General features: G+C 39.3%; 1 long non-coding RNA gene across 1 annotated transcript; it reads left to right on the top strand.

Moving 5' to 3' along the window:
• Positions 1-244: 244 nt before the first annotated feature.
• LOC101908155 (uncharacterized) lies at positions 245-11,903 on the top strand. Its single transcript, XR_237851.5, has 2 exons — positions 245-362; positions 11,807-11,903. It is a non-coding gene; the product is annotated as an uncharacterized lncRNA (long non-coding RNA).
• Positions 11,904-12,107: the final 204 nt, after the last annotated feature.

Below are 12,107 nucleotides of genomic sequence, written 5' to 3'. Positions count from 1 at the left end.
GGTATACTAAACTTTACAGTAGCAGTCACTGATTGGCTGACTTTCAGAAACCAGGGGTGACGACTGCTTTCTTACCTTTCAGATGTGCAGGTATTGGACTGAGACTGTTATTGACTGGCTGATTTGCAGAGGCATGGCCACTGGAGTGAGGCTGTCATTGATTGGCTGATTTTCACAGCATGTGCACTGATCCAGTGTTATTTCTAATTAGTGATGGTTACTTATTCATGACTTGGGACTTCGGGCAAAGAACAGTCTATTCCTTTACTGAACATAAAAACTAAATATCTTAATTCTCATTTCCCTTCAGAATAACCTACAGGAGAGACCATAAAGGAATATACAGATCTATACTTCTGCAGGTATGATTTTCAACTAGTATTGCCATATAAAAGATTTAAGTGTCAGTTATTGGGTTGGAAAAATAAAAAACATTTAACTGCTGAATTTTGATATTGTATTATAAATGCTAAATACACAATATTTAGTGCATCCTAATAAAGTCAATATAGGACACACAATACAATCATTAAATATGGGATACATGGCTATCCTAATTGTGAGAGAATGTGTGTTTCCTGATAGAGACTTTGGATTTCAGGCAGTAAGTACCATGGACATTTTTGAAATAGGACAAAAGACATGACTAGATTAATGTGCAGACAGGTCAGGAGGGAAGGGTATGTGGTCTAGAAAGCAATGACTGCTGCCTGCCTGCTAAGTTGCTTCAGTCGTGTCCGACTCTGTGCGACCCCATAGACGGCAGACCACCAGGCTCCCCAATCCCTGGGATTCTCCAGGCAAGAACACTGGAGTGGGTTGCCATTTCCTTCTCCAATGCAGGAAAGTGAAAAGTGAAAGTGAAGTCGCTCAGTTGTATCCGACTGTTAGCGACCCCATGGACTGCAGCCTACCAGGCTCCTTCATCCATGGGATTTTCCAGGCAAGAGTACTGGAGTGGGGTGCCACTGCCTTCTCCAGAAAGTAATGACTATAGGAAGGCAATTAGTTTAAATATAACAGATCCAAGTGAAATATTAAAAATGAGATCCCTCAATTATTATAAGAGTACTTCTTAAAACAAAGGTCAGGGTAGGATAGAGAAAGGGATTGTAAAGTAAAACAGAGCTTGGTCTCTGGCTAGTTTTGGTCTTAAGTGTTTCAGACTGGTATAGCACTCAATTCCTACTTAATGGCAAGGCTAATTCCTCTACACTATTTATAGGAAAAAACCCTAAGCTTCTGGAATTATTCTTGGTTTTAGGGATTCAGGAACAAGGTGGCTTGGCTTTTCAATGGTTTTGCTTCTGCAGGTTTTTCCATTTCTTGAGATCTCAAGAGCTATTACCAAAACATCGAAAGCTTTCACTTCATCTCTGCATAATTCTAAACTTTATCTGAGAACGGTGACCAAGTTTGTACAAACTTGCTTTTCTCTTCACAAGCATTCAAGGTTTGAATACCTACAGAGGACTGCATCACAATATTTAAATCCATTCTCCCCTTTGAAAGCATTCTTACTCCACAAAGTATCTCCAGCAACCATGCCAACAACCTCCAAACACCAAGAAAATGTAGAGCTTTACTTCCTATAATTATCACTATGAAGAAAATAGTCAAAACAATGCACCACCCTATGGAAATAAGGCTGCCACTTCTATCTGCTTTTGGAACTACTTGGAGCTGCTGATGCTGCTGAAGTTCCAATACTTTGGCCACCTGATGCAAAGAGCTGACTCACTGGAAAAGACCATGATGCTAGGAAAGATTGAGGGCAGGAGGAGAAGGGGGCAACAGAGGATGAGATGGCTGAATGGCATCATTGACTCAATGGACATGAGTTTGAGCAAACTCCAGGAGATAGTGAAGGACAGGGAAGCCTGGCATGCTGTGGTCCATGGGGTCACCAAGAGTAAGACATGACTGAGCAACTGAACAACAACAAATGTACACACACATAAAGTTATACATTTAAGAAAAGTGAGGTACAGTAGGCTGAGATATTAGCAAAAGCTGCTCACACAGGAGCTTTTGGCTTTACTACCATTGTAGAGCTGGTGATTGAAGAAGGAAATGGCAACCCACTCCGGTACTCTTGCCTGGAAAATTCCATGGATGGAGGAGCCTGGTAGGATACAGTCCATGGGGTCACAAGGAGTCGGACAAGACTGAGGAACATCACTTTCTTTCTTTCTATAGTTCCTTTTGGAGATGGAAATGTCAACCCACTCCAGTGTTCTTGTCTGGAGAATCCCATGGACAGAGGGGCCTGGTGGGCTGTAGTTTATGGGGTTGCAAAGAGTCGGACACAGCTAAGCAACTAACACATACACACAGACTTGGCGATAAACAGATGGATTGGGGGGCAATAACCTAGTTTTTTCCTTCACTGTTCACAGGAGAATCAAAGACAGGGGTTCATTCACTGACAAAATGGTTTCACATGTGCTAAACAACATGCTCCTATATTATTAATATTTGAGGAATCAATCACTGAATTTTAAAATCTTCATCATATAAGCACAGTATTAAGACATTTTTAACAAATCAAATTGCCAACATCAGTTGGATCATAGAAAAAGCAAGAGACTTCCAGAAAACCATCTACTTCTGCTTTATTGACTACTCCAAAGCCCAAATTTGACTATGTGGATCACAACGAACTGTGGAAAACTCTTAAAGAAATGGGAATTCCAGACCACCTTACCTGCCTCCTGAGAAACCTGTGCAGCTCAAAAAGCAACAGTAGAACCAGACATGGAACAACAGACTGGTTCCAAATTGGGAAAGGAGTGAGAGAGTCAATTCCTAGGCAGATTAATAAGAAGTTCAGGGTCCCCAAGGAGGAGAAAGGGGTCGGGGGCTCTCGAAGTGGAGATTGGGGGTCTGGAATTCTCAAGGAGGAGAAAAGGACAAACTTTTTTTCCCTCTACATTCCTTAGTCTTAGTCAATTACACAACTCAGTTTAAACTCTGTACTAGGGATTATACAACAACAATGTACTGCTGGAGGACAGTTTTTCCTTCCTGAAAACTTTCTGACTAATGATGGTATCTTAGAATGTATATTATGGAAGTGGGTCTAGAGGATCTTTCTATTGTTAAATTCTAATCTTGTTATCCTAAAATGTAAATTGTGGAAGTAGGTCTGGTAAAATTTTCACAAACTTGAGACATTCTTTTGATTCATTGTAATAACTAATTAAAAGGTATATAACTCCATTGCCAACACCGGCAAGGAGGTACTCTTTCTGCCCCCTTCTGATGTCTATATCAGAAGCTTTCTCTGTCTCTTTCATACTTTAATAAAACTTCATTACACAAAAGCTCTGAGCGATCAAGCCTCATCTCTGGCCCCGGATTGAATTCTTCTCTTCCAGAGGCCAAGAATCCTGGCATCTTTTCATGGTTCAGCAACAACCTTTCAGGAGTACATCAAGGCTGTATATTATCACCCCACTTATTTAACTTATATGCAGGAGTACATCATGCTAAACACTGGGCTGGATAAAGCACAAGCTGAATCAAGATTGCCAGGAGAAATATCAGTAATCTCAGATATGCAGACAACATCACCCTTAGGGCAAAAAGTGAAGACCTTAAGAGCCTCTTCATGAAAGTGAAAGAGGAGAGTGAAAAGTTGGCTTAAAACTCAACATTCAGAAAACTAAGATCAAGGCAACTGGCCCCATCATCCCATGGTAAATAGATGGGGAAACAATGGAAACAGTGATAGGCTTTATTTTCTTGGACTCCAAAATCACTGCAGATGGTAACTGCAGCCGTGAAATTAAAAGACGCTTACTCTTTCAAAGAAAAGCTATGACAAACCTAGACAGTGTATTAAAAAACAGAGACATTACTTTGCCAACAAAGGTCTGTCTAGTTGAAGCTATGGTTTTTCCAGTAGTCATGCATGGATGTGAGAGTTGAACTATAAAAAAAGCTGAGTACCAAAGAATTGATGCTTTTGAACTGTGGTACTGGAGAAGACTCTTGAGAGTCCCTTGGACTGCAAGGAGATCAAACCAATCAATCCTGAAGGACATCAATACTAAATATTCATTGGAAGGACTGATGCTGAAGCTGAAACTCCAATACTTTGGTCACCTGATGTGAAGAACTGACTCCTAAGAAAAGACCCTGATGCTGGGAAAGATTGAAGGCAGGAGAAGGGGATGACAGAAGATGAGATGCTTGGATGGCATCACCAACTCAAGGGACAGGAGTTTGATCAAGCTCCAGAGGTTGGTGATAGACAAGGAAGCCTGGCATGCTGCAGTTCATGGGGTCACTAAAAGCCAGACAGAACTGAGTGACTGAACTGAACTGAAATATATTTTTATAGTTGAATGGTTTTCTTTTTTCAATCTAGGTCAGTGTTGACACTTTAAACTATTTTTTAAACCTTTTGGACACTTTCTAACTAAACTTGTAAAATATCAACTAGAGATTCAGGCATTCTTTTAGTGTTATTTAAACATATGCAGCAAAAATAACAGCAAGTAGTTAGTGAATGTTAAACTTAAAAATGAGAAAGGTGACAAGGAGACAGAACATGAAGTTGTAGTAGTAATTGAGCTTTCCAACCAAGATAAATTAGCTAAGCAAAATCAGGGAACTCAAGCCACGGACTGAAATATTGGAAGATAAGTGGCATACCAATACTCCTGCAAATCTATTTGGAAGTGATGAAAGTGTATCTCAGAAACAGATGAAGAGTAGAGGTTTTACTCTTCTGAGAAACTTAAGAGAATAGCTTAATTTGTAAAAGAGAATGAGAAAATCAGGTTATTCCTATAATTATCTCTAATATTAAGCATATAACATGATACATTTATAAATAAACAAGCTCAGAGTTTCTTCAATATTTCTACTCATAGTCCTAAGAATACTGGTGAACAGGACTTTTAAACTAAGGAGTATGAAGTACTTGAACAACAGAAACTGTAATTTTACAAACAAGTACATTAAGAAGGTAAAATAATTTAATTAACATTATATGGCAAAATTTTTAAATCCTAGATTGTTTGGTTTCATTCTGTAGATAATGCTTTCCATGAATTACCTTCACCCTGAAAGATTATTCATACAGGTTCTAAAGTGAACATTTGTGACATCAACCGGGGAAATCATCCATAGTTACTTCTAAACTCTAAGCTCCCTCACAAAGTGAGCAGCGCTCATGTCAAGCTGTCAAGAAACGCTGATGAATTTAACAGGCATCAAGTCTCTTAAGAAGCTGGTGTCTCAGGACATATTTGTACAATTAAAGTTCAAGGAAAGAGCTGGAACAAAAAAAAGTGACACATTAGAACATCTCATCTAATGTTAAATGATAATTGGTGACAGGATGTCACAGAGACCTTCACAGAACCTAACCAAGACTGTAAGATCATCTTTGATTAGGCAAATTGTTTTTCCCAATGTGAAAGCAAATTTAATCTTGCTGAAAGACAACATAAATATGATCCTTTTCAAATATAATATAGTATTAGACTTCCCTGGTGGTCCAGCGGTTCAGAATCCGTCTGCCAATGGAGAGGACACGAGTTTGGTCCCTGCTCCAGGAGGATCCCACATGCCGCGGGGGCAACTAAGGCTGTGTACCACAAATATTGAGCCTGTGCTCTGGAGTCTGGTAGCTGCAGCTAGTGAGCCCACATGTTACAACTACTGAAAGCCACGCATCCTAGAGCCTCTGCTGTATAACAAGTGAAGCCACTGCAATGAGAGGTGTGAGCACTGCAACTACAGAGTAGGCCCCGCTTGCTGCAACTAGGGAAAGCCCTCATGCAGCGATGAACACCCAACAGAGCCAAAAATAAACACAAATACCCATGACTTTCATTATCCCCTACACATAAAGTCTTTAATAAAAAGAAACAAATACAGTATGCAATAAATTGATGGATCAGAGGTCAGCTTAAATACTATGACCACATATTCAAACTTTGCAGATAAATTCTCCATCTCTAAAACTGCTTAGTTTACCTGCAATTTTTGTTCTTTTAAAGTTAATCAAGCTCTATAGTATAACAAATGGTTACTTCAGAAGATGTAATGTGTATATTTATACACACACACACACACACACACAGGGGAATATTAGTCATAAAAACAAATGAAATAATGCCATTAGCAGCAACATGGATGAACCTAGTGATTATCATATTAAGTAACTCAGAGCAGACGGAGAAAGACTTACATGCGGAATCTGAACAAATTATATAAATGAACTTATTAACAAAACAGAAGATGAGACACAAACATATAAAACAAACTTATGGTTATGAAAGGGGTTTGCAGGAGTTGGAGGGAGAGAAAAATTAGGAGTTTGGAATGAATATAAACACATGACTATATACAAGATAGGCAAACAACAGGGACCCAAAGTATAGCACAGGGAACTATATTCAATATCTTGTAATGATATATAATGGGAAAAACATCTAAAAATAATATATATATATATATATATATAACTGACTCACTTTGTTGTACTCTTGAAACTTACACAATATTATAAATAACTATATGTCAAAATAAATAAATAAATCAGAAGGGAGAAAAAAAAGAAGCGTTTACTCTTTTCACCACCTCTACCACCATAACGATAATGAACACTGGCATTTCCTGAGGGCTTGCTCTGTGGCAGACACTGTGCATGGACTGACTGTTTACAATCAGTCTAGGAGGAAGCTACTTATTTCACTCTCAGCTTTTCCCACAAAGAAGCACCACTGCTAGCACAACCGAGAGCAAGGACCTGAATCCAAGTCTGTTTAATTTTAAATCACAATGTTAAAACTCAATTTTCAAAAGTGATTTAATGAACATCTACTGGCTTTTTCACTTAACTGCTTTATCTTAATCCAACAGAGGCAATTTAAGACAAAAAAATAATCAGACAAATCGGCTCAACAGTCGTTTTCCTCAATTTTTGTGAAACAATTTTAGTGACTCTAAATATTCCACCTCACCTTTACCAAAAGAGGCATCTTTAAAAGAATCAACTATGGAAAAGGATTCAGAGCAAAGTTCTTATTCCCCATATTATGGATGGCACATTACAGGAAATCAGAGATCTGATGAATTCAGATAACTGAGTAACATCCAAATTATACTACCAGCAAATGTCTAAACTTTGTTTATTCTAGAACTCCTACTTTATTTAGCGAGACTTGAGAGCTTACTGTAGAGAGTGTGTGTGTGTGCGTGTATGTGAGTGGGTGCGTGAACATCTGAGCTCCACCTTAATGCATTTATACTTAGTACATTTGCTATGTGCATTACTGTCAACCTATAGAGTAAATATTCTTAGATAAAATAAGTGTAAATAGATTGTCTTACATGTCCCCTTTCCCTCTGGGTTATACAGTACTCTCCTTCCTCATTTTGGAGATCATGGAATGAAAGAAGCAGATTTTTTTTCTGGCTTCTTATTTCACTAGAATTGACACCAGAGCCAACCTTAGAGCAGTTCAAGGGCATTTTTCCTAACACTCAGGAGGGTCAGTGGAAGATCCAATCTCATAGTAAACAAAAACGTTTTCAGGATAGGTCTAGAAAAGCCTTGTTTTCTTTATAGGTACACTTAGATTTATTCTTTTTTAACTTTAAGACTTTTTTTCTCTTTACAACAGCAACTCTTTTCTACTTAGAAGTTGTTGTTTTTTTTATGCTAAAGTAAATATTGCACAGAATGAAGCAGCCTGTGTGACTGAGATAAAGGCAGAACATCTTGTTGTTCAGTCACTCATTCTTGTCCGACTCTTTTCGACCCCATAAACGGTAGACCACTAGGCTCCTCTGTGCATAGCATTTCCTAGGCAAGAATACTGGAGTGGGTTGTCATTTCCTTCTCCTTCCCAACCCAGGGATTGAACATAAAACCAACTGACAATGTTTGTTAAAAACTGCCATACACCAAGCAATATGTTAAACATTTTACAGGTATTATTTCACCTAATTCTAAAAAAATCTAATTGGAAAAAATTAGGTAACTTCCACAAAATTATACATGAAGCACAAGAAGAACAAGAATTAAAACCCAGGCTTATCTAATGCTAAGCTACCTCAGCCTGACTGCCAACAAAGGCACACTAGGTTTGATTTTTCCATGGAAAGATCATAATAATAATAACTAACATACCCATTCCAGTATTCTTGCTTGGAAAATCCCACGGATGGAAGAGCCTGGTAGGCTACAGTCCGTGGGGTCGCAGAGAGTCAGACACGACTGAGCGACTTCACCTTACCTTACCTTAACATGTATTTACTATGTGTCAGCGTTAACTTATTCTTAAAAATGATACTCTAACTAAAAGAAGTTATTAATCTGACTTATAAATGAGGAAACCAAAGGATTAAAAAGTCAAATAACTTACCTAAGGTCACAGAAGGCTAAAAATGAATTTAAACCAAGGCATTCTACTGTCAGAGCCCAGACTCTCAACCACTACACTAAAGCAATATACTTTTCTGTGACAATTTCAGCCTGATAAAAATTTAGCAGACAAATTTACTGTGGTCTGTTATTGGTATCACATTTCAAATGAGCTTGTAACATGTACAAATGTGTACACATACATACACATGCACTATTAATGACTCTGTATTTCAACATTCAGAAACTAAGATCATGGCATCCAGTCCCATCACTTCATGGGAAACAGACGGGGAAACAGTGGAAACAGTGGCAGACTTTATATTTTTGGGCTCCAAAATCACTGCAGATGGTGATTGCAGCCATGAAATTAAAAGACACTTACTCCTTGGAAGGAAATTTATGACCAACCTAGATAGCATATTCAAAAGCAGAGACATTACTTGGCCAACAAAGGTCTGTCTAGTCAAGGCTATGGTTTTTCCAGTAGTCATGTATGGATCTGAGAGTTGGACTGTGAAGAAAGCTGAGCGCCGAAGAATTGATGCTTTTGAACTGTGGTGTTGGAGAAGACTCTTGAGAGTCCCTTGGACAACAAGGAGATCCAACCAGTCCATTCTAAAGGAGATCAGTCCTGGGTATTCTTTGAAGGAATGATGCTAAAGCTGAAACTCCAGTACTTTGGCCACCTCATGTGAAGAGTTGACTCATTGGAAAAGACTGTGATGCTGGGAGGGATTGGGGGCAGGAGGAGAAGGGGACGACAGAGGATGAGATGGCTGGATGGCATCACCGACTCGATGGATTTAAGTTTGAGTGTCCTCCGGGAGCTGGTGATGGACAGGGAGGCCTGGCGTGCTGCAATTCATGGGGTCACAAAGAGTTGGACATGACTTAGTGACTGAACTGAACTGATTTCTAGATTATTTGATATTTCAAAAAATTATCTGTAAATTGTGTGCAAAATTTTCATATTTCAAAGGCAAAATCCTCTTACTTTTTTCTGTAAATTTGACCATTTTCCTCCCAGGGAGTTCAAAGTAGTTCTTTGATAAATAACATAATTTTACAACACAGAGTGAAATATCATTACACCCACTTTGTGGGTAAAAAAAAACTAAGTCACAGAAAAATTAAATGTCAGGCTGCAATTCAAAGAGTAAACGGCAGCACTGGGAATAGAATACAAAAGTCATAGATTAGTGGTATGTCTATAAGGTTATACTTCGATAAATAATTTTATAATGCACTGAGAAATATCATTACACCCACTTTGTGGGTAAAAAATAACGAACTCATAGAAAATTCAGTGGTGAGTCTGTGAGGTCATCCTTCAGTAGACATTTGTGCGTCATACACTATAGAGGATACATGGCAGACAATATAAGGTTTGGGAAAATATAAGAAAAATCATTCTTGGCTAATAATCTTATAGAAAAAGACAGTTGTATGAAGAACCATAAGGGAAGAATAAGGCAACTACTAGTAAAAAAAACAAAAACAAACAAACAAACAAAAAACAACTCTATGACATGCACAAAGAAACCAAAACAGGAAAAATCACTCTCAGGCTGAAAGACAGGGAAAATTTTCAAAGTGACTTAGCGTTTGAACTGAATGTTCCCTGGTAGCTCAGACGGTAAAGCATCTGCCTGCAATGCAGGAGACCTGGGTTGGATCCCTGGGTCAGGAATATTCCCTGGAAAAGGAAATGGCAACCCACTCCAGTATTCTTGCCTGGAGAATTCAATGGACAGAGGAGCCTGGTAGGCTACAGTCCATGGGATCACAAAGAGTCGGACACGACTGAGCGACTTCACTTCACTTCAGTTTAAGAACAGTTAAAATATTCACACATACAGGTAGAGAAAACTGCATTCCAGATAGAAGTATTATATCATCATAAACAAAGAAATGATTTTCCCAAAGAACAGCTCAGAGGAAGCTGCACCATGGGACGTACAGAGAAGAAAACAATAAGATCTGAGAGAGGGAAAGAGAGCTTGATGCAGACTGTGCTGTTGTTTAGTCACTAAGTCCTGACCGATTTGTGACCCCTATGGACTATAGCCCATGAGGCTCCTTTGTCGATGGGATTTCCCAGGCAAGAATACTGGAGTGGGTTGCCATTTCCTTCTCCGGGGGATCTTCCTGATCCAGGGATCGAACCCTTGCTTCCTGCATTGGACAGTGTATTCCTTACCACTGAGTCACCAGGAAAGCCCTGATGCAGACTAGAGAGGGCATTTTCAAGCAGGCTAAGGAACTGAGCTTTCTTCTAAAGTAAGAAGAACAAGGAAATGACATAACAGATTGCAGGCTTCAAGGAGACTGCTCTGGCAAAAGTTTTAGAAGATTAACTAGGGATGAGAGTAACTAACTGGCTGCATACTTGTTGAAAGATATTGTGCCTGGGGTATGTGAAGTCACTGGATATTCACTGAAGGTATTTCTTAAAATGTAATTTTATTGGAAGATCTGGAGTGGTGGAAACAAGAACAACTTTTTGTGCCCCTTAAAAGTTCTTTACATATGCATTAGAACCATACTTTGCACAGTGATCATAAATAATATAGAAAAACATGTAAAACTCACATGGTGCCAGATCATTAGGGTTGTACTCTAAGACAGTACCACCCTCCTCCTCTCTACTCAATAACTAGGCTCCCTTCTCCTTCACTGGCTGTTCAAAGTTCTAAGTCACAAATATTTGGCAAACACTGTACAAGATTTTCGGAGAAGGCAATGGCACCCCACTCCAGTACTCTTGCCTGGAAAATCCCATGGATGGGGGAGCCTGGTAGGCTGCAGTTCATGGGGTCGCTAAGAGTCGGATACGACTGAGCGACTTCACTTTCACTTTCCACTTTCATGCATTAGAGAAGGAAACGGCAACCCACTCCAGTGTTCTTGCCTGGAGAATCCCATGGACAGAGAAGCCTGGTAGGCTGCAGTCCATGGGGTCGCACAGAGTCGAACACGACTGAAGCGACTTAGTAGTAGTAGTAGTAGTACAAGATTTTAATCATTTAAGTAGGAAGGTCTAAAACATGGCAGTTATGGGCAAAACTGCAAGGAGGAAATGGGTGGGGTAGTTATTAGGGGTAAGGTAATGGCTGTCATCCCTTCTTTATCCTTCTGCCCAGATTTGGTTTAGGTGTCCCTCCTACAAACTTCCACAGAACACTGCACACTGTTGGCTCAGCATTTATTATACCAAATTGACAGTTTTCCTGTTTGTGTATTCCTCACCTTAATTCATAACAAATCAGGGACTGCCGTGGGATACAGATGTATTCATAATACTTTGTACAACTTCTGGCATCTAGTAAGTATTCAGTAAATGTCTACTGACTAAATAATTATAGAAGCAACAGATGAAATCACATCATAATTATTCATATATTCCTTTCACAGAGGGAAGGAACTTGCCTATCCATTTGACTTGAGAATCCTGTCCCTTCACAAAGATTTAATCAGGCCAGAAATGAGAATGTTTTCTCAGCCGAGGTAAGGTGTGCTATGGTAGCCTGGGAGAAACCTTCAACCACCCTTCCTACTCTTTCAAAACAAATTTGAAGAGTGCTTGGCAGTAACCACTTGATTGTCCTTCTGACATTGCTAACCACCTCCCTAACCACTGCTTAGTTAGAGCAGCCACATGCACTGATGCTGTGTACAGAGTAGGAGCTCATTCGCGGAGGTTGGGAGAGTTATC

Source organism: Bos taurus, chromosome 16 (genome assembly GCF_002263795.3).
Source record: "Bos taurus isolate L1 Dominette 01449 registration number 42190680 breed Hereford chromosome 16, ARS-UCD2.0, whole genome shotgun sequence".
NCBI lineage: Eukaryota > Metazoa > Chordata > Mammalia > Artiodactyla > Bovidae > Bos > Bos taurus.
The sequence above is the reverse complement of the archived record's forward strand: the minus strand, read 5'-3'. Positions and strand labels throughout refer to the sequence as shown.